At 43.2% G+C, this 27,413-nt stretch overlaps 1 pseudogene; it reads right to left on the bottom strand.

Annotated features, from left to right (window-relative positions):
• Positions 1-939: 939 nt before the first annotated feature.
• Positions 940-26,466, bottom strand: LOC135519555 (HSPB1-associated protein 1 homolog; annotated as a pseudogene).
• Between the last annotated feature and the right edge of the window lie 947 nt (positions 26,467-27,413).

The following is a 27,413-nucleotide window of genomic DNA, read 5'->3' on the forward strand; positions in this document are numbered from 1 at the left end:
CAAAAGAAGGAGCATCTCTTTCCTTTTTCCTTCTCTGACACTGGAATAACTATGAGCCAGGCAGGATTTCCCATGTGGGCACTGCAGAGCACAGAAGTTCATTCCGTGGTTTCCAAATCTCTAAAACACTGCTAACTTCACAGAGAGAATCTCAGCAGTAGTATTAGAGGACAAAAGAGCCACTGTCAGAGGTTTTACAACTATGATCTACCTTCACTACCTCAGGTACTCAAGTCAACTGTCTCTTACTGATCTCCTTCCCCCTTTTTAACACTTAAGGGAACTTATTTACAATCTACTTCTTTGATGAGTGTTGTGGTGCTTTTCAAGTGTTACCCAACTAAGTCCAAAACGATATACTTACAGATTACTGTTTTCATGCTTTTTAACAATTGAGGGAACTTAATTAAATGAGTAGTTCACTATTTTACAACTTGATATTAGATGTTTCTTAACCCATAAATTAGTCGATGGGCCAAGATAACTGAACCCTGAATTATAGTTTTTCTTTAAACAGCCACAACAAATGCCAGCTAACCTTAGCCACCACAAGCTAACAATCAATGGAAGAGAGAGCATGGAAAAAGTCAAAATCCCTTGAAATCAATTAAAATCAACTCCACATTTAGTTTTATGTTAAAGGTGATTTGGCCATTGAAAAAAACATGCTCACATGTCCCATCACTTCCATTGATTGTTAGCTTGTGGTGGCTAAAGTTAGCTGAAGTTTGTGGTGGATGTTTAAAGAGAACTGAACCATAGATTACAGTTCCTCCTGGCCCATAGACTACTTTCCAGGCAATTAACCATCTAACATCAAGTTGTAAAATAGTTAACTACTCTTTTAACAGTCAATCTACTTCTTCTGTGAGTGTTAGACTCTGCTGCAATATCCATATATTAGCTTACCACTTAGTATGAAGTAATGTAGTATGGCATTCATTCTAAGTAGTATGCTAGTATGAACATTGTAATGCAGACTATGAGGCTATGTTGGGGCTGTCCCTGATATGACTGTTTCTCCATCAGTAGTTCAGTGAGTCTAGTGATTAGCTTAGGGTGAACCAGGCACTGCAGTAGGTCGTTGGCGATGATGGATATGGGGCAGTGTGCACCGTCACCCTCGTATCTGTCCCCAGGTGGTGGCCTTCCTATATCTCTGTAGCCTGGCTCTGGTAACACTAGAGGGTCTGAGGCTGAACTGGCGGTTGGACATGTCTCCCCTCCATGCTGATGTGGGCTCTACTCCCACAACCAGGTCTGCTAGGCCTGACTATGTCAATGTCTTTGGATGTTGATGGTCCATCTTTCTCTTTGGGGTTCTGCTCTGTAGTTTTCTGTTTGCCATTCTGGTTCCACGTCAGAGGGATGAGGTGGGGGCCGAAGGCTACAGTAGATTGTAAGGAGGAGGAGGGTGAGTAGGAGTCCTCTGCTGGTGGTGATGAAGGGCTAGTGTTCTAAGCTTGGCCCTTGGAGTCACGATATGCCTCTGTACGGGTCCCTGGATGACCCCCTGCTGGGGTATCCTGGATCTGTTAGTCACGGTGACTTGTTGTCACTCTCTTCTCTATTCAGGCCCTCACAGCCAGCTTCAGGTACTGCATGTTCACATCAGTACCAGCAACCCCTCCTTCAGACAAATAAAGATAGTCTAAACCAAAAGAACCAATGTTTCGGCACAATCCACCTTACTCAGGGTTGACATACCTCAGGGACTATGGTCAGGACTGTATGTTTACAAGGTCTCTGTCTCTTAACTAGTCTCACACACATAATCCTTTGTTCTGTACCCTCTTTCGAGCTCTTAATTTCTTACCTAAAAAGCCAAGTTTTAGGCTAGGCAATCTCTAGCATAAGGTCAGTCAACAACTCAAATGCTTGAATGCTAATTGGAGCTAGACAGATTTGTCAATATGGGTGGGTTGGAATTCAGTCATCTCCTCTCTGTTGTTCTATGCTGCATTCCTGGGACTTTTGTCTTTCCCTGGACCTCAGCCAAATGGGACAAATTCCTCCCTGTGATCTATGTTCTTATAAGGACAACAAATAGTCGGACTGCACTGAGAATGACCCTGAGTGTGCATGACAAATGTACCATCAGATTCTGCAAGGTACAGAGGGTTCATTGTGGCTTGTGACAAGTGCCAACTGAACTGTCAATATTTTGACATACAGTAGAGCGTGAAGAGGATAAGTCGGGGTCAAGGTAACCTGGTCCAAGATCTGTTTATGTCGTCTTCACAAGTCCTATGGTCATTGTCAATGACAATTGGTATATATTCAACTGTATATAGACTTTTCCCTATTGTATTATTGACTGTATGTTTGTTTATTCCATGTGTATCTCTGTGTTGTTGTTTGTGTCACACTGCTTTGCTTTATCTTGGCCAGGTTGCAGTTGTAAATGAGAACTTGTTCTCAACTAGCCTACCTGGTTAAATAAAGGTGCAATTTAAAAAACAAACAAATAAAAAGACAGCACAAACAGATCTGGGACCAAGGATCAGGATACTGTACCTCAGTGGGATTGAGCCAGTCATCATCATTGTCGTTACTAAGTGTCGTCCTCAGAGCACAGACGATGGTTATGGCGAGGGCCTCGCCTACTCTGGCCTCATCATCAACTTCCTGTATCAGATCCGGAAGAAGAAAGAAAAACTCCTATCATGGGAAAGAAGTCGCTGATAAAGACATTATGTGCAGCAGGCATAATTGATTGTGTCTGTGACGTTGTCTCAGAGCCAGTTATCAGGAGGCACCAGAGGTGACACACTACCTGAATACACATTCCTCTCATCTAGATATATCAATGTGTTATGCAGTGCACCACTCCTTTACATGCACACCCACAAATCATTATGACAGCCATAGCTTTACTCTGAGGCCTGTTCATTACTCAAAAACCCACAGTCATCATCAGGGAATCTCAATACCCGTCACATCCATCCCTCGTGAGGCTGCGTCCCAAATGACACCCTATTCCCTATATAGTGCACTACTTTTGACCAGTGTCCTATGGGCGTTAGGGGTAGCTTGTGGTGGGAAAACCACATCAAGCTGTAAATACGGCCCTCTGAAACGTTTAATTTCCTCTGAAGCATATGAGGTGACTTTACTGTACTTACCAACTCAGTCCAGGAGTTGATGGAGACGTTAACAGGGTCGACAGACTCCACATGGCACCTATTGGAGTAGGAGGGCAACAGGGTCAGATGTCAGACGAAACGCAATGTGATAGGTAGGAATATGGATAAGGAACGTATTTCTTAGTAGGAGTACTGAAGGAGCCAAAAATGTCTGGAATTGTCTTCTAGCACCACAGATCACAGTCCAGGGGTCAGAGAGCAGAGCATAGCCAGTCAATAAGTAATAGAGCTGAAGGAGTCAAGGACTGTAAAGATTAGAATGCTGAGTGCTCTGTGTGATGACCCTCCCGGTCTGTCTGCCAAATTCTTTCTCTTTGCTCTTGTTTTCCTTATTAGGATGTCGGTGGGCGGAGCTGGGAGGGTCGTCAGCTAAATGGGACACACATGGGCCTGGGTGTGTCCTGGGATAAATAGACCTCTTCCCCATTCATTGAGGAGACTCTCTCCATGCAGACATGCTGTTTGAGGTTGTTGTGGCTGGGTTGTTTGTGTTGGCATCGCGCCTCATTATCACTTCTATACATGCAACCACTCACTTACACTATTGACTAAACACCATTGTTTATTTGTATATAGGTTACCTCAGTTAATAAATGTATCTTTGTTATTCCATATCTCCATGTTGTCTCCCTTTTTTGTTACGGGCTTTGAGCTGGTTCGCGACAAGTGGGGACTCATCTGGGGTTTTGAAGGTATGTTTCTCATGTTGTGGTGCGAGTCAGCTGGGATTTTGAAGTTATGATTTTTGCTTTGTGGTGTGAGTCATCCAGGATCATAAAGTTGGTTCCTAGACATTTTGGTGTATTGCACTTTCTGGCATTATGAAGGACTAATACTAGTGTCATTAGGCTAACTGGTATGTGTATTGTTTGGTAGAAAATGTGGAGTTAATGTTTGAAACCTCTGTAGGTGCTTTGTTTGCATATTTTGTTACAGATTTTTTAGTTATAATGTTTGGTGCTGTGTTGGTTGCCTCTTTGTTTGGTAAACTTTCCACTGCGGTGGATAGTTGATTGTGTGCTGCGTTGGAGAGTACATTGGTTAGTTTCCAGGCCCCTGCCCAGGCTGGAAACTCTTGCTCTACTCTCTGTTGGGACATCGGTCTGAGGTGAAGACAATCTGCAGTGTACCTCAGTAGGAGAAATAGGTAGGGTAGTGCCATTCGTTACCTGGAGCTATAGCCTTTCTTTTTTTCCCTGTTAGGCTTAGCGATGTGTTTCTTTTTGGAATAGGTTGGGCATGGTTATTTTGTTTTTGTGTGGACTCAGCAGTTGTCTCGGTGGCACATCTGTGGCTTGGGGGGAATCTGCCAGTGTGCTGGTGGGGGTTTTCTCTTAACAGTGGGGTACAGTGTGTCATTACACACCATGAATCCGCACAAAGACTAGGGTTGAATTATTGTAGGATTTGGGGAAGCCCCATATATCTCATCTGTCTTCTGTGGTGCCCAGTGTGATTGGCATTTCTCTTGTGGTCTGGTGTGCTCAGCAGAGGGAAGAGAATAATTTTGTATTTACTTGTGACTATGGTGTCTAATGTAGACAAGTTCATTCGCTTTCCATCAGAGGAACTGTTCAAATATGTACTAAAGAGCATCTGTTGAAGATCGCTGATCACTACTAGGTTGAAATTAGTGATAAACGTAAAATGTCCAATCTGATGCAAAGTGGTATTCTTGAAGGTCCCACTGGGGCAGCCTCTGCCGAGGACTCGCCGTTTCCCCATTTCTATCGCCGCTCCATCTGTTAGCCCTAGTAGTCTTTTGAACTCCAAAAATAACTGCTTCTGTTACGACTAGAGCATGATTGTGTTAAGCTAGAGCATGATCGTGTAAAGTATGAAAAGGAATTGGCATTTAAACAGGATTTGGAGCGTACTAAAATCAAGTTGCAACAAGAGCTGCTAGATTTAGTTAGGGAAGGAAGGTTCTCAGGGAGAGTTTGCTCTGGGAAGGTGACCCAGGTTTTTTTTTTTAATTGTACCTTTATTTAACCAGGCAAGTCTGTTAAGAACACATTCTTATTTTCAATGACAGCCTGGGAACAGTGGGTTAACTGCCTGTTCAGGGGCAGAACGACAGATTTGTACCTTGTCAGCTCGGGGGTTTGAACTCGCAACCTTCCGGTTACTTGTCCAACGCTCTAACCACTAGGCTACCCCGCCCCATCGTTTACCTAGGGGTCGCTCTTAGTTGTGCCTGGGCTCATTTGATATTGTTGTAAACTTATGGTTGCCAAAATTTAATGGAAGGACCCTGAGATGTTCTTTTCGTTGGAACTTGTTGCTGACGCGGTCTCGTGCGCCCTGTTCCTGAATGTCTACATGACTGACCGTTGTTTATTTTGTTTGGTATTGTCCTGTTCTGTTGCTCCTGTCTGTTCCCTTCTGGCCTCGTTTTCTTCTTTCCTCTTAAAGGTTGCTTCCTGTTGCCAAAGGTTGCTGAGGTCTGGGGAGGGCGAGGTTGGCTGGGGCAGTGGGACTAGGATCCAGGGCGGTATTTTGTTGTTTGTGTGATTGGTGTGGTGTTCCGGGGTCCTTGTTGGTCCCCGGTTTTATTTGTATATAGGTTGCCTCAGTTGTTATTCCTTATCTCCAAGTCGTCTCTTTTTTTTGTTACGGGCTTCGAGCCGGTTCGTGACATATGAAACAGAAATTTGAGACTGGTTCAACACAGTGGGGACACTAGCCACTAGATGGCAGCTTGTGACCTCCCTCCACTCCCTCTAAGAGGCTTCTGTCCAATTCATAATGTGGCTCTGGTCTTTATTCAAGTGAACAGGCCATATTGATCCTCTGGTTCCACTGCAGTCTTAATTCATTCAGCCTCGAGAGAAGTCTACTGCGTGCTATGTTTGATTTGGACAGACTTAACAATATTTCAATAAATCACAGTGATAAGTGTTTTATTCTGGGGGTAACTGGGCTTAGTCTTGACACAATAGACGATACGTCCTAGTTCAACCCCACAGACATGGACCCGTGGAAAACAACAGAAATGAGTTGTTAAAAATCTGAAAGTTAATCACCTATGAGATAATAGTGCAGGATAACCTGTACGATAATGCTTGGTTTCCCATCCACAACTTTGTACAACAAACGTCTGTTATAAGTGTATAACCTCTAAAGACCTAATTCTTTGAAGTTCCCTTTAAACTAGGTGTCATGTACCTACATAATAGGTTTAACTTGTAAACCAATTGAACAGCCCCCACTGTTTTGTTTCTTAGTGGTAGCACTTGTAACTAACTTCATCAGTATTCTGCAGGAGCACTTAGTTTCCCAGAGATAGGAAGTGGGACAGAGACTCATTGCTTTGCCACTGTCTTGACTCAAAGAGAGCGTGTGGATGTGCTGGCTTATACTGCTGGAATCTGAAGGGTGAAAGAGTGGTGGGTATCACAGAGACAAAAGACAACACAACCCCTCTCCTAATTAGCTTCTAGAGTCAGTATCAAGACAGGAAAAGGCCAGTGGTCACAAACCAAAGTATCAATAATGAGACAAAGAGAATTTAAATTATTTAAACATCTTTGACCTGCAAGCTCACTCAGATCTCATACTGTGCAGCAGCAATGTGGGGTTGAGTAAGGCTGAACCTTCCAATGATTAATATTCCATTGACTAGGGCTGCTGCGTCTGAATTGGTGAATCTGGTCAATATAAGTGGAGTATATAGGGAATAGCGTGCTATTTGGAACTCCTAGAAGTCTGGTGGCTGATGTTTCAATCTTACTTTCATGTAGCATACCTGTCCTCTTCATCCATAGTGAATCTCTGCTCTGTTCTGCCAGAACAATCCACAGCAGCCAGTGTTATAGATTATTGCTAGGTCTTAATTGGATTTATAAACCAAAGTCCTTATCACCAATCCTGAATCCTAACAGATGAGAGGCTGTGCGCTGAGGCAGAGAAACATGCTCCTTTTGAGAGTCAATAATGTTTAACATTAAAGCTTCTGTTCTGTCACGATTACTCAATTATTAACCGATAAAACAAACATATAATTGTCCCGCTCTCCTGTTCTGGCACTCAACGTGGCCGGTCTACTAACCACCGGTCCTTCCAATCCACATTACGCACACATGGAAACCATCATTGCACACACCTGCTCCCCATCGTTACGCACACCTGAACTTCATCATCACCCTGATTACTCTCCCTTTATTTAGCCCCCAGTAGCTCAGTCTTCAGGCAGTTTTGGTTTACGCCTGTTTTGAGCATAGTCATGGTTTTATTATTAAACTCACCTTCTTCCTGACTCCCTGTGTATACGTTACAGAATACTGCCTCTCAAGATATGGAAGCAGCAGAAGTTAAGGATATCTCCCAGATGGTCGACGAACAGGAACACCTACTCCGTCAACACCATGACCAGCTGGTTCAACTGGGTACGGTAATGGATCAGGTCCTCCACGTTCTCCACCACCCGCAAGAATTCATCTCCAACTAGTGGATGATCCTCTACCACGGGTCGTCCCAGCGAGCCAGATCCCCAGCCGATCCAGCAGTCTGCCCAGGTCAGCGACGATGTATACGCCTTCTAGGAGAGGAGGAGCTGAGTTCCTATGAGAGGTTCATGGCTCTGTTTATGGCGATCTTCGATCATCCACCTGAGGGCAGAGCGGGAGGTGAGCGACTGCTCCGTCAGGGTGCCCAGATCACTGCAGAGTACGCCCTCATCTTCCAGACTGTGGAATAAGATGATTCTCTAAATCCTGCCATTTTATTCCTCTCTCCGGTCTCCCTACTGCTCTCCAGGTTGCTGAGGCACAGTTCCAGCAGGTCTTCCGACACTATGGTCTTCCGGAGAACATCGTCTCCGATAGTGGCCTCCAATTCACGTCACGGGTATGGAAAGCCTTCATGGAGAAGCTGGGGGTCACCGTCAGCCTCACTTCTGGGTACCGGCCTCAGTCCACCGGGCATGTGGAGAGGATGAACCAGGAGCTGGGGAGGTTCCTTAGGTGCTGGCCTGGTTCCATCCCTGGACACCCAGAATTCACTGTGCCACTCCTCCACCGGGCAGATCCCCTTCCAGTGTGTCCTGGGATATCAACCAGCTCTGGCTCCATGAACCCCAAGCCAGACCGACGCTTCTGCGGCAGACGAGTAGTTCAGAAGGAGCAGGTTGAGCCGGCAGACTGAGGCTCCCGTATTCCATCCTGGTGATCGTGTCTGGCTCGCCACCGGGAACCTCCTGCTCTGCCTCTGTAGGAAGCTGAGTCTCCGGTTTATGGGGCCCTTTAAGGTCCTCCGGTCAACGAGGTAACCTATAGATTACAACTACCCAGTGGTTCCTGGTTACCCACCCCTGGACATCGATGGGAGTCTCACCTTTGCCGTCAGGTCCCTCTTGGACTCCCGACGTCGTGGGGGTTGGCTCCAGTACCTGGTGTACTGGGAGGGTATGGGCCTGGCGTCCTCCTGCGGCTAGTGGAGGGGGGTACTGTCACGCCTTCTCCTGTCACTTCCGCTCCGGCACTCGACGTCGCCAGTCTACTAACCACCGGTCCTATCAACCCATATTACGCACACCTGGCAACCATCATTGCGCACACCTGGACTTCATCATCACCCTGATTACTTTCCCTTTTATTTAGCCTTCAGTAGCCTCAGTCTTCAGGCAGTATTGGTATGGTTTATGTTGAATACGCTACCCCTGTTTTGATTATCTTCATGTTTCTTATTATTAAACTCACCTTCTGCACCTGCTTCCTGACTCCCTTGACACAGATTAAGCCTACTCCTGAAATTAAAAAGCATGATCAAGGGAGGATCTGGCACAGTGTGTACCTGTCCAGGCTAGAGGGTGACTGTGAGCCTTGGTGTGTCTGTGGGGAACCTTTGGAGGTCTGGCTGGAGTACGTCACACTAGACTCCTCAAAGAGAATCCTGCTGGGATACAGACCGCTTGTTTGCAGGGGGGAACAGGTGCCAACGCTTCCTGAAATATACCTGGGTAGGAGTGCTGATCTAGGTTCAGTTTATTTTAAAGGGAAAGCCATCTTCACCAAAGCCATTGCATGCTTCATTGCAAGTTAAGCATGTTACTGTACTTCAGCATGTGACAAATACAACTTAAAACCACAATGGTTCTATTCTATGGAGTTGAGGAAACCTGGAATCTATCGCCATTCAATTTAAGCTATAGTTCAATATAATATCTCTTTATTGAAATATTATGTAATGTGAGTTCTTTGGTTAGGTCATCACATCAATGTGAAAGGTTTCAACAGCCAATTTAAAGAAACAAGGCTAGTGATCTTCATATGTGAAAGCAGTGAGAAGATAATATGCACAAATATATTTGTATTTTTGTCAGACTCCGTGCTCCACACAACTAATATCTCTGATCTAAAGAGCCTCACCTCATACCCCCATCTCTCGCTCATGAGACCTCGATGAATGACTTTCTCTTTCAGGGACCAGAGAACCCATCTGATGATCTCCCCAAGTGAGTTTCATCCCCTTCCCCTCTGTCTCCCTACCCTCTTCTCAGCCCCTCACCTCCCTCCTCTCAGCCCCTCACCCCACTTCCCTCCTGACTCTCACCCCACTCCCCTCCCAGGAAATAAAAACAGCCACCTCTACTTCCTCCAAAAGTAGTTTCTAAACCTTCTTTCCTCAGAGATAGAGGGATGAATGGTGAGTAGATCTTTGCCCTACAGACAGTTCTCATTCTATTGATTTGCTGTATCTATTGTCTGACTCCAGTACCACTCCTTTCTTCTCAGCTATAATGCTGTTAAATTGTTTCATTCTAATCTATTGTACAATTCCCTCTGTGAAGGGAAACATCCGTCGTCTGTGTGCACTACTACCACTTGCCAGTGAGATATGTTTTGTTCATTAGGGCTCATTGAAGCAAAACAATTAGCAACAGAAAACAAAAGGTGCTTCTTATTGGACATATCCAGGTAGTCCTTCTCCATTTCAGTTTTTATTTTTCTTGTTTTGTGCCTACTGAACACAACCCAGTTCTGTACAATTACCTTCCTTGCACCTGTAGTACCAGGTTCTACCCATAGGAGTTCAGGTGTCAGAGAGTATTGGCACCTTCTGTATCAATCCACAATGTGCTGTCTCTCCCACTACAACCCAGGAACCCAAACTGAGACCACACCACGTCCTGTAATGCACACAATACAGTTCAAATCAAATCAAATCAAATCAAATTTATTTATATAGCCCTTCGTACATCAGCTGATATCTCAAAGTGCTGTACAGAAACCCAGCCTAAAACCCCAAACAGCAAGCAATGCAGGTGTAGAAGCACGGTGGCTAGGAAAAACTCCCTAGAAAAGCCAAAACCTAGGAAGAAACCTAGAGAGGAACCAGGCTATGTGGGGTGGCCAGTCCTCTTCTGGCTGTGCCGGGTAGAGATTATAACAGAACATGGCCAAGATGTTCAAATGTTCATAAATGACCAGCATGGTCGAATAATAATAAGGCAGAACAGTTGAAACTGGAGCAGCAGCACGGCCAGGTGGACTGGGGACAGCAAGGAGTCATCATGTCAAGTAGTCCTGGGGCATGGTCCTAGGGCCGCGGTTCAGTTGAAACTGGAGCAGCAGCACGGCCAGGTGGACTGGGGACAGCAAGGAGTCATCATGTCAGGTAGTCCTGGGGCATGGTCCTAGGGCTCAGGTCCTCCGAGAGAGAGAAGGAGAGAATTAGAGAACGCACACTTAGATTCACACAGGACACCGAATTGGACAGGAGAAGTACTCCAGATATAACAAACCGACCCCAGCCCCCGACACATAAACTACTGCAGCATAAATACTGAAGGCTGAGACAGGAGGGGTCAGGAGACACTGTGGCCCCACCCGAGGACACCCCCGGACAGGGCCAAACAGGAAGGATATAACCCCACCCACTATGCCAAAGCACAGCCCCCACACCACTGGAGGGATATCTTCAACCACCAACTTACCATCCTGAGACAAAGCTGAGTATAGCCCGCAAAGATCTCCGCCACGGCACAACCCAAGGGGGGGGGCGCCAACCCAGACAGGATGACCACATCAGTGAATCAACCCACTCAGGTGACGCACCCCCTCAGGGACGGCATGAGAGAGCCCCAGCAAGCCAGTGACTCAGCCCCTGTAATAGGGTTAGAGGCAGAGAATCCCAGTGGAAAGAGGGGAACCGGCCAGGCAGAGACAGCAAGGGTGGTTCGTTGCTCCAGAGCCTTTCCGTTCACCTTCCCACTCCTGGGCCAGACTACACTCAATCATATGACCCACTGAAGAGATGAGTCTTCAGTAAAGACTTAAAGGTTGAGACCGAGTTTGCGTCTCTGACATGGGTAGGCAGACCGTTCCATAAAAATGGAGCTCTATAGGAGAAAGCCCTGCCTCCAGCTGTTTGCTTAGAAATTCTAGGGACAATTAGGAGGCCTGCGTCTTGTGACCGTAGCGTACGTGTAGGTATGTACGGCAGGACCAAATCAGAGAGATAGGAGGAGCAAGCCCATGCAATGCTTTGTAGGTTAGCAGTAAAACCTTGAAATCAGCCCTTGCTTTGACAGGAAGCCAGTGTAGGGAGGCTAGCACTGGAGTAATATGATCAAATTTTTTGGTTCTAGTCAGGATTCTAGCAGCCGTATTTAGCACTAACTGAAGTTTATTTAGTGCTTTATCCGGGTAGCCGGAAAGTAGAGCATTGCAGTAGTCTAACCTAGAAGTGACAAAAGCATGGATTAATTTTTCTGCATCATTTTTGGACAGAAAGTTTCTGATTTTTGCAATGTTACGTAGATGGAAAAAAGCTGTCCTTGAAATGGTCTTGATATGTTCTTCAAAAGAGAGATCAGGGTCCAGAGTAACGCCGAGGTCCTTCACAGTTTTATTTGAGATGACTGTACAACCATTAAGATTAATTGTCAGATTCAACAGAAGATCTCTTTGTTTCTTGGGACCTAGAACAAGCATCTCTGTTTTATCCGAGTTTAAAAGTAGAAAGTTTGCTGCCATCCACTTCCTTATGTCTGAAACACATGCTTCTAGCGAGGGCAATTTTGGGGCTTCACCATGTTTCATTGAAATGTACAGCTGTGTATCATCCGCATAGCAGTGAAAGTTAACATTATGTTTTCGAATAACATCCCCAAGAGGTAAAATATATAGTGAAAACAACAGCGGTCCTAAAACGGAACCTTGAGGAACACCGAAATTTACAGTTGATTTGTCAGAGGACAAACCATCCACAGAGACAAACTGATATCTTTCCGACAGATAAGATCTAAACCAGGCCAGAACTTGACCGTGTAGACCAATTTGGGTTTCCAATCTCTCCAAAAGAATGTGGTGATCGATGGTATCAAAAGCAGCACTAAGGTCTAGGAGCACGAGGACAGATGCAGAGCCTCGGTCCGATGCCATTAAAATGTCATTTACCACCTTCACAAGTGCCGTCTCAGTGCTATGATGGGGTCTAAAACCAGACTGAAGCATTTCATATACATTGTTTGTCTTCAGGAAGGCAGTGAGTTGCTTACTAACACTGTAATTACCAATCATACTGTATATTCATGGTTGCTATAATCTCATATCAAATTATGCGGTCATCTATTTAAATAATATCATCTAACATTTTAAATATGTAATTGTAAAGAAAACAATTCATATTCATGGCACAAATATGTCAATGTGCCATGAGCAGTTTCAATATTACGGTATGGCAGCAATACATCCCGAGGGAAACCTCCATTGTCATTAGACACAGTTGAAAATGTATGTCCATTCACCATCTCATTGGTTGCTTAATAGGCAGTGCAATGACTGTCAACAAAGGTTGTACCCCAAATGACACCTTATGCCCTATATATTGTACTACTTTTCACCAGACCCCTATGGGCCCTGGTCAAAAGTAGTGCACTATGTAGGAATAGGATGCCAATTGGGACAGACACTCTCTAGAGGAAACAAGATGTTTGTTGTCTGTAGGCTCTTTGTCAAACCATTTGGGCTGTCAATCATTTCCTGTTAAAAAGCAACAAAAAAAGTGGGGTTTCTGCCCAGCACCCTGGATAATGAAACCATTACCATGTTCAGGCAACTGTAAATGATAGACTTCACAATCTTGGCTTTCAGCAACTTTTAAATGGCACTATTCATCATTTAAAAAGGCATCTGACTGCCTGTCTTTAAGGCATGAATTTCGTCAGACCTGTGAAAAAAATGCAGGCCGCCCCTTAAGCATCTATTATCATTAAAGGAAAATGAATTAGCGGAGGCCAGCTCGAACTAGAGTGGACGTTCAAGGCCTTGACTGCCCGAGGACTCAAAAGGAAAAGGGCTGCCATTGAAAAGTTCCACTGAAAATGTCTGTCCTATCACGACAGGGTATCATCAAAAAGAGAGAGAATGTCTGCTGATTGCTAAAGTTGTCACATTTGATTTGTCTGTATCAATTTAGGCTTAGGCTAGTTAGCTTCTCCAGGATCGCTGATGGGGCAAAGGAATTCATTAAAGATATCCATGCATCTGTTTGACATTTACATGTTGGTGTGATACTGTCAGAACTGGACTCAATTTCATTTAAATTCAATTGATGAATAAATAAAAAATTACGGCACAAATTGATAATCATCCATTATTTTCTCTGAGTACAACTTTATTAAAGAATGGAATTTCAAATACATCTCTTGACCTGAATGGACTGAGGAAAAATCCCATATAGTTGTGTCTGTGCATTGAATATAACAGATCAGAGCAGCCCATGTGTTAACCAAAATGGCTTTAATTCAGCAGTGATTCAAGGGACAGGCTTTTGATTGTGACAGAACCACTTGAACATTCCATAGAACTAACCCCATGGCTTGAATCTGTCTAAGGCTGAGCACTTAATGTGGGCCGTGTCCTCAACCGCCCTACAAGTTACTCATCACACCTGGCAACCTGCAAACAGAAAGTTAGTGATTGAGGACAGAAATAGCATACAAAAAGTAAGAAATCACAGGCAGACAAATTGCAGTGACAACATGTAATCCATCTCAACATTATGTCAGTGCTGAAAAGACTAATAATTCTTAATGATGTTTTTCAGTTCCTTGATTATATAAGATATATGTGACTGTGTAGCATCATGAGATTGATTGAGGAGGGTGTGTATATCTGAAATAGAGAGTAGTTTACCTCAAACATGTCTTGTCTTGGAGCAGCAGTGCCATGTACTTGCAGTCTGCATAGGCCCAGTACTCAGAGGTGGTAGTCAGAGAACACCCAACATCTGCACCAGTCTGACCCTCTGTCCAGGACTGATACTCCTCAAGTCTGGCCTCTACATATGAGCACTGAGCTCAAAAATAAGTGCTTGACAATGAAAAGATAGAAAGGGAAAGGGAGAGAACATATGTTTCCCAAAAAGTTTTACAGGACAATCTCTATTTTGGTGGCCTCTGGTACATTATAATGCCTTGATTCCATCTGAAATACATAGTGAAATGATTGAATAGCTTTTCAAGTTCACCTCCCAGATTGGAAAAATGCGTTGTGGTATTGTGTAGAAAGACATGAATTTACAATTGTATTATTGATAATGTATTAATTCAATGTGAATATATGATTTTCTAAGTAAAAGAAGATTAAACATTTAACCCATATTCCTGTAACGCTCAATGAGTGAGTGGGTGTGGAGTCAGGCGCAGAGAACAAAGGATGCGGGAAAAACACACTTTAATGTCCAAAATCAAAAGAACAAAATAGTATATACCCAACACGGGCGTAACTATTAAAACAAATAGTACCCTTTAGTAAAATACTAGGACAGCGGGAAAAAAGCCAACACAAATACTAACACCTCTCACAATTACAGTAGAACAAGCCCGCACAAACAGTAGCGGGCTAAACAAACTTAAATAACCCCACCCTAACAACCAAACAAGGAACAGGTGAAACCAATTAGACAAAAACAAACTAACACAGAACAAAGGATCGGTGGCAGCTAGTAGACCGGCGACGACAACCGCCGAGCGCCACCTGAACCAGAAGGGGAGCCAACATCGGTAATATTCGTGACAATTCCCTTGAGATTAAAGTTTTATTTAGAGTTGTACTGCAAGATATGAATTGCCAAAATGTTGCATGTGCAGGGCAGTGTTGGAAAAAGTACCCAATTGTCATACTTGAGTAAAAGTAAACATACCTTAATAGAAAATTACTCAAGTAAAAGTGAAAGTCACCCTGTAAAATCCTACTTGAGTAAAAGTCTAAAAGTATTTGGTTTTAAATATACTTCAGTATCAAAAGGAAATGTAATTGCTATACTGAAGTATTAAAAGTAAAAGTATAAATAATTTTAAATGCCTAATATTAATCAAACCAGACCGCACCATTTTCATGTGTTTTTTTTACAGAGAGCCAGGGGCATGCCCCTACCCTCAGACATAATTTACAAATGAAGCATTTAGTATTTAGTGAGTCTGCCAGATCAGAGGCAGTAGGGGTGACCAGGGATTTTCTCTTGATAATTGTGTGAATTAGACCATTTTCCTGTCCTGCTAAGCATTCAAAATGTAACAAGTACTTTTGTGTGTCCACATAGCCAGCACGCATATTAGGCTATTTAGGCCACTGTGTGTTGATTGTCAACTAAACAGCAAGTGTTGACAAGTTCATAAAAGGTGTCAAACTGACTGAATAAAGTTGATCTCCTCTTCCCGTTGTTATTCATAAATCATGCAATGTGGTTATATGTCCATGGTATCGCATCAGGACACATAAACCAAATGATTTCCCAGGATGTTGGGTCTTGCCAGACAGTAGCTATGTTTCTGTTAACTTGTCCAGGGATTTTTGGTCGACATTTAGAAAGTTTTCATAGAAAATAGGTGTGACAATTGCCTACTTGGGTGCATTTCCATTTAACTATTTTGTGTCGATAAAAACAGTAATGACGTCACTTTATTCAGTCAGTTTGACACCTTTTATGAACTTGTCAACACTTGCTGTTTAGTTGACAATCAACACACAGTGGCCTAAATAGCCTAATATGCGTGCTGGCTATGTGAAACACGCAAAAGAAAATAAATGAATGTGTCAGAAAACAATAATTAGGCTAAATCCTGGATTTTGACTCATTGTTACAACTTACATTAGTCAACATGGGACATTAAAATTCACAAGCATCACACTCTCTCCCTCCTCAGTGTATAGACATTTGACTGTACCAGAGATCTGTACGGTGCATTCGGAAAGTATTCAGACCCCTTCACTTTCTACTCATTTTGTTACGTTACAACCTTGTGCTAAAGGATGCACCCAAGCTCATCAATCTACACACAATACCCCACAAAGCAAAAACTGTTTTTTTATGAATTTTTGAAAATGTATTTTAAAAATATAACTGAAATATCACATTTACACAATTATTCAGACCCTTTACTCAGTACTTTGATGAAGCAGCTTTGACTAACAGAGTCTTGAGTATGACGCTACAAGCTTGGCACACCTGTATTTCTCCCATTCTTCTCTGCAGATCCTCTCAAGCTCTGTCAGGTTGGATGAGGAGCGTCGCTGCACAGCTATTTTGAGGTCTCTCCAGAGATGTTAGATCGGGTTCAAGTCCAGGCTCTGGCTGGGCCATTCAAGGACATTCAGAGACTTGTCCTGAAGCCACTCCTGTGTTTTCTTGGCTGTGTGCTTAGGGTCATTGTCTTGTTGGAAGGTGAACCTTCGCCCAAGTCTGAGGTCCTGAGCGCGGATCTCTGTGCAATTTGCTTCATTCATCTTTCCCTCAATCCTGACTAGTCTCCCAGTTCATCCTGCTGAAAAACATCCACACAGCATGATGCTGCCACCACCATGCTTCACCATAGGGATGGTATTGGCCAGGTGATGAGTGGTGTCTGGTTTCCTCCAGACGTGATTCTTGGCATTCAGGCCAAAGTGTTCAATCCAGAGAATCTTGTTGCTCATGGTCTGAGAGTCCTTTAGGTGCCTTTTGGGAAACTCCAAGCGGGCTGTCATGTGCCTTTTACTGAGGAGTGGCTTCCGTCTGGTCACTCTACCATACAGGCCTGATGGGTGGAGTGCTGCAGAGATGGTTGTCCTTCTGGAAGGTTCTCCCATCTCCACAGAGGAACTCTGGAGCTTTATCAGAGTGACCACTCTGACCAAGAACCTTCTACCCCGATTGCTCAGTTTGGCCCGGGCGGCTAGTTCTCGGAAGAGTCTTGGTCATTCCAAGCTTCTTCCATTTAAGAATGTTGGAGGCCACTGTGTTCTTGGGGACCTTCAAGGCTGCATAAATGTTTGGTACAACTTCCCAGATCGGTGCCTCGACAAAATCTTGTCTCGAAGCTCTACGGACAATTCCTTCGACCTCATGGCTTGGTTTTTGCTCTGACATGCACTGTCAACTCTGGGACTTTTCCAAATTATGTCCAATCAATTGAATTTACCACAGTGGACTCCAATCAAGTTGTAGAAACATCTCAAGGTTGATCAATGGAAACAGGATGCACCCAAGCTCAATTTTGAGTCTCATAGCAAAGGGTCTGAATACTTACGTAAATAAGGTATTTACATTTTTTATTTTTAGTACATTTGCAAAAAATTCTAAAAACCTGTTTTCGCTTCTTTGTTATGGGTTGTGTGTAGATTGATGAAGATTTATTTTTATATAATCCATTTTAGACTAAGGCTGTAACATAACAAAATGTGGAAAAAGTGAAGGGGTCCGGATGCATTGTATATAATGACGAGATGCTTATGTCTTCTACCTAACAATGTGAATCGTTGTCCCAAAGGTGGTAAGGCAGGCGACAAGCTTAGGTCCAAAATAAGCCCATAGAAATGCTTTGGGCTTATTTTGGACAGATTTTGGCGAGGGTGAAACCTCTCACTTCGCCTCTTCCTCTCTGGCACATTTCCCTGTCATCTCTCACTTTGTGACTGACAGGCGCCTATCCTATCAATAGATCGGTAGAAGATGCATATCGTTCATTCTAGTGGGAGAGGTCTCGACGGACTTGCAAATTGAATCTTTTAAATGAAAATGAAAAGTAGCCTAGTAAATATGAAGTGGAAAATGTAGCCGACTGAAAATGAGTCCGTAACCGGCTGATTAGCCGACAGCCGGCACTAATGGGAAACACTGCTACTGGCGTCTCCATTTGATTTATTATGCTTGAACAATGTGTCAGTCGGATCAAGGGTGGGTGATGACATTTATAATTAACCATGTTAAATTATACCTTCGGTCTGCTGTCACAAAATGTGTACCTTTAAAAATATTTTTGACATTCTGAAGGCTGGCAGACCAAAGCCAATATTTACACTACCAAATGTACACACAATTTACTGGAGCTTTATTTTAGACCACATCAAACTGCAAAACCTGCCAGAGACCAGAGCAACTGGAGGAAGCTTGAGGTTGGTCATTCTGCAGCCAAAAAGTGATGATAAAGTGCCAAGTGATGATAAAGACAATGGCTTGAGAACATTGGGAAAGCACAATTTATCACAACTAAACTAAACATAGGCCTACAAATTGTTCAGTAATTATAACAGTAAACAACAAGGTCTTTGGAGCCAAAGAGGCAACAAAGCCATGCAAAATGCACAAAGCTCAATGGCTGACTGCACATAAATTATGAAGAATGGTGGCGTAAAATATCTTCATGACAATGCCTGAAGTTTTAGTGCAGCAGGCTGGGTGAGGTAATGCAAAGTTGGCCCAGTCCAGACACAACCCATAGCTCCTACAGGCACTTGTCTAACTTGGCAAAACTGATCCTAAATCCGCACTCCTAATGTGAGACACTTAACACATACAGCCTCTGAAATAACTGGTGTCGTGACGTGACTATCATTAATGTGATGACTGCTATTCATCGAATAATTACCTCCTACGTTTAATTATTACTTGATTAAATTAATCATGTACCAATCAATTCACTAGAAATTTGGAGCACCATGAGAAAAGTTTTTTTAATGAGTTACCGTTTCCCGAATTAACTCAAGAACACATCAATATCATACCAGTCATCAATCATCAATTTTTTCATATCAGTCTCATTCTGAACGTCGCATAATCCTTGGATATCTGCACAAACCCTAGCCTAAGTGATGAATCAGCGATACACAAATTGGCTTAATTATTTATTTACTAACTAACTAAACAATCACACAGAATTACAAACACACACACACACACACGGTATAGGTTATATTGATCACAAACATAATGCAATGAAAAGTCCCTAGTGGACTAACCCGATATAACGGCTTGTTACACAATGGAAAGGGGGTGGGGATAAAGCAAAGAAGTTCGACAAAAACAACAACACAGAGTTACACATGGAGTAAAATAAACATACAGTCAATAATACAGCAGAAAAATAAGTCTATATACAATTTGAGCAAATGAGGTGAGATAATGGAGGTAAAGGCAAAAAAAAGGCCATGGTGGCGAAGTAAATACAATATAGCAAGTAAAACACTGGAATGGTAGATTTGCAGTGGATGTCACGCCCTGACCTTAGAGATAATTTTTATGTCTCTATTTTGGTTTGGTCAGGGAGTGAGTTGGGGTGGGCATTCTATGTTTTGTGTTCTATGTTTTCTACTTCTGTGTGTTTGGCCGGGTGTGGTTCTCAATCAGAGGCAGCTGTCTATCATTGTGTCTGAAAAGGTAGCCTTTTCCCACCGGTGTTTTGTGGGAAGTTGTTTTCTGTTTTTGTGTCTGCACCAAAGAGAACTGTTTCGGTTTCGTTTGTTCTCTTTGTTGGTTTTGTTATTCAGTGTTCAGTTCTATTATTAAAACATGAACACTTACAAAGCTGCGCTTTGATCCACTTCTTACACTTTGGTTATCCTTCCAGGATACCCCAGCCAGGTCGATTATAAAGGCCTGCTCGCTGAAGTGTTTCAGGGAGCGTTTGACAGTGATGAGTGGAGGTCGTTTGACCGCTGACCCATTACGGATGCAGGCAATGAGGCAGTGATCGCTGAGATCTTGGTTGAAAACAGCAGAGGTGTATTTAGAGGGCAAGTTGGTTAGGACGATATCTATGAGGGTGCCAGTGTTTATGGTTTTGGGGTGGTACCTGGTAGGTTCATTGATAATTTGTGTGAGATTGAGGGCATCAAGCTTAGATTGTAGGGTAGCTGGGGTGTTAAGCATGTTCCTGTTTCGGTCGCCTAGCAGCACGAGCTCTGGAGATAGATGGGGGGCAATCGGTTTACATATTGTGTCCAGAGCACAGCTGGAGGCAGAGGGTGGTCTATAGCAGGCGGCAACAGTGAGAGACTTGTTTTTAGAGAGGTGGATTTTAAAAGTAGAAGTTCAAATTGTTTGTGTACAGACCTGGATAGTAGGACAGAACTCTGCAGGCTATCTTTGCAGTAGATTGCAACACCGCCCCCTTTGGCCGTTCTATCTTGTCTGAAAATGTTGTAGTTAGGGATGAAGATTTCAGAATTTTTGGTGGTCTTCCTAAGCCAGGATTCAGACACGGCTAGAACATCCGGGTTGGCAGAGTGTGCTAAAGCAGTGAATAAAACAAACTTAGGGAGGAGGCTTCTAATGTTAACATGCATGAAACCAAGGCTATTACGGTTACAGACGTCATCAAAAGAGAGCGCCTGGGGAATAGGAGTGGAGCTAGGCACTGCAGGGCCTGGATTCACCTCTACATCACCAGAGGAATAGAGGATGAGTAGGATAAGGGTATGGCTAAAAGCTATGAGAATTGGTCGTCTAGAACATCCGGAACTGGGGGCGATAAAAATAGCTTCAAGGTAAAGTGTACAGACAAAGGAATGGTAGGATGTGAATACAGTGGAGGCTAACCTACGTATTGAGTGATGATGAGAGAGATATTGTCTCTAGAAACATAATTGAAACCAGGTGATGTCATCGCATGTGTGGGTGGTGGAACTGAAAGGTTGGATAAGGTATAATGAGCAGGGCTAGAGGCTCTACAGTGAAATAAGCCAATAAACACTAACCAGAACAGCAATGGACAAGGCATATTGACATTAAGGAGAGGCATGCTTAGTTGAGTGATCATAAGGATCCAGTGAATAGTGAGGTTGGTTGGGATCACGGTGATTCAGACAGCTAGCCCGGCCATCGGTAGCAAGCTAGCATAGGATGGAGGTCTGTTTTTAGCCACATCGTGCGTTTCCGTCGGTAGATTAGTGGGGTTCCGTGTGGTAGAGGGGATCAATCCAATTAGCAAAATAGATATAGTTATAGTGACCCAAGAAAAATCGTCCGATAGACCTATTCAGATAGCAGCCGATAAGACAGCTGACAATTAGCGGGCCACAGATGGGCGTTCAGGTAACGTCGCAACAGAGGGGCAAGTTGGATAACTCCCTCGAGCAGATAACGTCGGTAGTCCAGTCATGAAGGCCCGGTGGGGCTCCGCATCGGCAGTAAAACGGGTCCGGATAGGTGATTGTAGCCCAGGAGTGGCTGATGGAACTCTTCAGCTGGCTAGCTCCGGAATAATTGATGTTTGCTCCTGGATCGACGTAAGCCAATAGTCACACGGATAGCAACTAGCTAGCTGCGAGATCCAGGTGAAAATGTCCAGAGCTTATGGTTGAAATCCGGGGTTATGAAGAGAAAAATAGGTCCGGTATGTTCTGGTCTGAGTCGCATTGTAAAAAACTGGCAATAGCTTTTCGAGCTAAAGGATAGCTGATGACTACACACCTTGGTTAGCTGAATACTAACATTACCCAGTAAATTGGCTAGCTTCTGGTTAGCTTCTGGTTAGCTTCTGGCGAGCTTCTATTGTGGATTTCAGATTTGAGGTAAATAATACTTTTTTTTTAATTGGTGAGGCGGGTTGCAGGAGAGTGTTTTGAAGTTGAGTTTTTGGAAAAGAAAATATGTTAAAGATATGTGAAGAAATATGTAACTATATATATACACGGGACACGACAAGACGAGGACAAAGGACGTCTGACTGCTATGCCATCTTGGATCAATATGATATCAATAATATAAAGAGCTTGAGAGACAAAGAGAGTGGACTTATAGTACATACAGTTGGAAGCTATGCTCACGGGAATATGAATACTTTGCACATGAACGACCGCTCATTCAGGAAAGGAATGCAATGCATATGTTTACACGTAGATGTCTTTGTCGCCTCTCTGTTAAACTCGATGGGTGCTATGGTGTAGTTATCAAGGGATGTAAAGACTCTGCTTTGTCCACCAGAGTATTTCTGTCTGTAATAAAGCCCTTTTGTGTGGATAAACTCATGATTGGCCCACCCATGGCTTCACCATTGCCCAGTCATGTGAAATCCATAGATTAGGGCCTAATGAATTTATTTAAATTGACTGATTTCCTCATATGAAGTGTAACTCAGTAAAATCATTTAAATTGTTGCATTTATATTTTTGTTCAGTATAAGAAGTGGCTAAGTTGCAGTGGATACATGAAAAGCCTAGGGCTTAGAGTTGTTTCTGCACTGGACCGTTCTCTTACTCTTCTTCTCATGCCTTCTCCCATTCTGAGTCTGACAGCCTTCCCTCCTAGACATCCTGACAGGTGGTCCACAGTCTGACACACACAGCCAATATTAATCAAATACATTTTGTGCCGAAAACAACCAGTGAAAACTTTACCGTGAAATGCTTACTTACGAGCCCTTCCCAACGATGCAGTTTAATAATAATAATTCTAATTAAATAGTAACACAAGTAATGAAATTAAATAGAACAATGGAGCTATATTAGTGCTGTGCGATTATAAAAAAAGATCACTTTTTTTCAACATTAACTGCTATATGCATTATGTGGACTGAATGCTGTAACAACACTGAACAAGACACTTAAAATCTCTTAAGGCTAGGGGGCACTATTTTCAGTCCGGATGAAAAGTGTGCCCAAAGTAAACTGCCTGATACTCAGGCCCAGAAGCTAGGATATGCATAGTAGTAGTAGATTTGGATAGAAAACACTCTGACGTTTCTAAAATGGTTTGAATGATGTCTGTGAGTATAACAGAACTTATTTGGCAGGCGAAACACAGAGGACAAACCATCCAGGATCTTTTTTTTTAGGTCACTCTCTTTTCAACATGTTTTCATTGGGAATCTATAATTCTAAGGCAGTGGCTTGCAGTTCCTATCGCTTCCACTGGATGTCAACAGTCTTTAGAAATTGGTTGAGGTTTTTCCTTTGAGAAATGAAGAAGTAGCCCTGTTCAGAACGAGGGTCTAGTGATGTGTACTGTTGTGGTTGGGGCGCGTGATCTAAAAGCTCGCTCCACTTTGTTTTCCTCCGGTATTGAATGCAGTTTTTTCCATCTTAAATTTGATTGATTATTTATGTTTAAAAATACCTAAAGTTGGATTAGGAAAGTTGTTTGAAATGATTGGATCAAGTTTACAGGTAACAAATTAGATAATGTGTAGTCATGTTGCGTGAGTTGGAATCGGTGTATTTTCTGAATCATATGCACCAAATAAATTGACATTTTGGATATACGACAGAATTTATCGAACAAAAGGACCATTTGTGATGTTTAATGGACATATTGGAGTGCCAACAGAAGATGATCTTCAAAGGTAAGGCATGCATTATATGTTATTTCTGACTTTGTGTTGTGTCTGGCGGGTTGAATTATGATTTTCATGTGTATGTTTGCTGGGGTGCTGTCCTCAGATAATAGCATGGTTTGCTTTAGCCGTAAAGCCTTTTTGAAATCTGACACTGTGACTGGAATAACAAGAAGTTGATCTTTAAACCGGTGTATAACACTTGTGTGATTTATTAATTATTATTATGAGTATTTCGGTTTTTGAATTTGGCCTGCTGCTATTTCACTGGGTGTTGTCAAATCATTCCCGTTAACGGGATTGGCGCTACAAGAGATCCCTAAGAGGTTTAAGAAAAGTCCCATGATTGGAGTGACTGCCCGTTACTGCATCATTTATTTACATGACTTTAATAAAATATTTGTTTTATTTGATGACTATATTATTTCATTCCAAATCATAGAATCTCATCTCTATAAAGTTGCTGCCTATGCTGCCTATGCTTTTATGACTGTGGAATACCAACTATCAATCACTTAGATCATATATTTTCAGCCTTGTGAAGCAACTGCTATCGATCACCCTTTCCCTCTTCTCATAAAGGGGAATTTCACCCTTGGGGAATATGGGCTTGTTTTCATCATGTCCAAGGCATTTCTAGGTCAGTGAGATGTGTTTCACACATAATTTCCCAGTAGGAAGGCAGGTCATTAAACCCCTACAACTCATCCAGAACGCCGCAGCCCGTCTGGTGTTCAACCTTCCCAAGTTCTCTCACGTCACCCCGCTCCTCCGCTTTCTCCACTGGCTTCCAGTTGAAGCTCGCATCCGCTACAAGACCATGGTGCTTGCCTACGGAGCTGTGAGGGGAACGGCACCGCAGTACCTCCAGGCTCTGATCAGGCCCTACACCCAAACAAGGGCACTGCGTTCATCCACCTCTGGCCTGCTCGCCACCCTACCACTGAGGAAGTACAGTTCCCGCTCAGCCCAGTCAAAACTGTTCGCTGCTCTGGCCCCCCAATGGTGGAACAAACTCCCTCACGACGCCAGGACAGCGGAGTCAATCACCACCTTCCGGAGACACCTGAAACCCCACCTCTTTAAGGAATACCTAGGATAGGATAAAGTAATCCTTCTCACCCCCCCCCTTAAATGATTTAGATGCACTATTGTAAAGTGGCTGTTCCACTGGATGTCATAAGGTGAATTCACCAATTTGTAAGTCGCTCTGGATAAGAGCGTCTGCCAAATGACTTAAATGTAATGTAAATGTAGGTCTGGGCATCTCGTGCTGAATATACACCCTATTTCGGCTTCTGGTGTACTGATCTGGGGGGCAAGATCTGAAATTAAATGTAGTCCTGCTTTGTGGCATTTCACAAAGACTTTATGTGATACTCATCACACTATATGTTTTTGTGCTTGTTGATATGGTTGTCCTTGTTCGATAGAGCCATTGGATGTCTTTCAGCAATGTTCCTGTCAGTTGATTTATTCCTAAATATATAAGCTGACACATTTTTTCCAGTCTCTGAAAAACTACATCTAGGTTTAGGTTTTACAATTGGAGATCTATTGTATCTCGATTTAAAAACGTATTCTCTTTTTAGTCATAAATATGGCTACTAAACAGCAAGCTTAACTTACAACCAGCCACCTAAGCTAGGTTTACCAGCAAACGTGAGCACATGACTGGAGTTGGATAGCTAGTTAGCCTGGCACCTGCTAACTTGTTACTATATGCTACCATTTGTAACTTTTTTGCAAATTTGCAAACATCAGAAACTGTAAATGATGAACAGAAATATAAACGCAACATGCAGTGTTGGTCCCATATTTATATCACACAGGTGCACCTTTTGCTGGGGACAATAAAAGGCCACTCTAGAATGTGCAGTTTTGTCACACAACAAAATTTCACAGATATCTCAAGTTGAGGGAACATGCAATTGGCATGCTGATTGCAGGAATGTCCACCAGAGCTGCCGCCTCCTACATTGTTTTAGAAGATTTGGCAGTATGTCCAACCCGCCTCACAACCGCAGACCGCGTGTATCTACGCCAGCCCAGGACCTCCACATTTGGCTTCTTCACCTGCGGGATCAACTGAAACCAGCCACCAGGACAGCTGACGAAACTTTGGGTTTTCACAACCGAAGGATTTCTGCATAAACTGTCTCAGGGAAGCTCATCTGCGTGCTGGTCATCCTCACCAGGGTTTGACCTGACTGCAGTTCGGTGTCGTAAACCTTCGAAGGCCACTGGCACGCAGGAGAATTGTGCTCTTCACGGATGAATCCCAGTTTCAACTGTACCGGGTAGAAAGCAGACATTGTGTCATGTGTGCGAGCGTTTTTTATTTTATTTATTTTTTATTTAACTAGACAAGTCAGTTAAAAACAAAGAATTTCTTACAATGGCAGTCTACCCAGGGCAAACTCTAACCCGAACGACGCTGGGCCAACCAACCCTATGGGACTCCCAATCACAGCCGGTTGGTTAACAGCCCGGAATCGAACTAAGGCCTGTACTAATGCCTCTAGCACTGAGAAGCAATGCCTTAGACCGCTGCATCACTCAGGAGCTCCCGTTGCTGATCTCAACGTTGTGAACAGAGTGCCCCTTGGTGACGGTGGGGTTATGGTATGGGCAAGCATAAGATACGGAAAATGAAAACAATTGCATTTTATCAATGGTAATTTGAATGCATTGCAATACCGTGATGAGATTCTGAGGCACATTGTCGTACCATTTATCCGCCGCCATCACCTCATGTTTCAGCATGATAATGCACGGCCCCATGTTGCAAGGATGTGTACACATTTCCTGAAAACTGAAAATATCCCAGTTCTTCCATGGCCTGCATACTCACCAGAAACGCCCCCCATTGAGCATGTCTGGGATGCTCTGGTTCGACGTGTACGACGGCATGTTCCAGTTCCTGATAATATCCAGCAACTTGCCACAGCCATTAAAGAGGACTGGGACAACATTCCACAGGCCACAATAAACAGCCTGATCAACTCTATGCAAAGGAGATGTGTCACGCTGCATGAGGCAAACGGTGGTCACACCAGATACTGACTGGTTTTCTGATCCACGCCCCTACCTTTTTTTAAGGTATATGTGGTCGTACATTATCTGTATTTCTAGTCATGCGAAATCCATAGATTAGGGCCTAATGAATGTATTTAAATTGACTGACTTCCTTATATGAACTGTAACTCAGTAAAATCTTTGAAATTGTTGCATTTTGCATTTATTTTTCATTGTAGTTTTACCAGCTAGCTATGTAACATCATTGAGAAGGGCTGACATTGGTTATGATCATGACCGTGGAGGCTTTTAAAAATCAGTAAATTATAGGCATGATGCAAGATAGGATTCCAAACAGATGTAAATAGCAATTATTGTCAATCTATCAAGCTAAGTTGATGAGAAGAAACAATGAGAAGAAACAACAATACTACGATTTAACTGTTGTAAATCTCTAAAACTGATAAACTGGTTTTACTATAAAAATATTTGCCTAAGCATGCCTGGTTGACTTGGCTGTACCCAAAAACTGTCTGCCTACCTGCCTACTGGGGTGGCAGGGTGGCCTAGTGGTTAGAGTGTTGGGCTAGTAACCGGAAGGCTGCAAGTTCAAACCCCAGAGCTGACAAGGGACAAATCTGTCATTCTACCCCTGTTCCTAGGCCATCATTGAAAATAAGAATTTGTTCTTAACTGACTTGCCTAGTTAAATA

Source organism: Oncorhynchus masou, chromosome 29 (genome assembly GCF_036934945.1).
Source record: "Oncorhynchus masou masou isolate Uvic2021 chromosome 29, UVic_Omas_1.1, whole genome shotgun sequence".
NCBI classification, from domain to species: domain Eukaryota; kingdom Metazoa; phylum Chordata; class Actinopteri; order Salmoniformes; family Salmonidae; genus Oncorhynchus; species Oncorhynchus masou.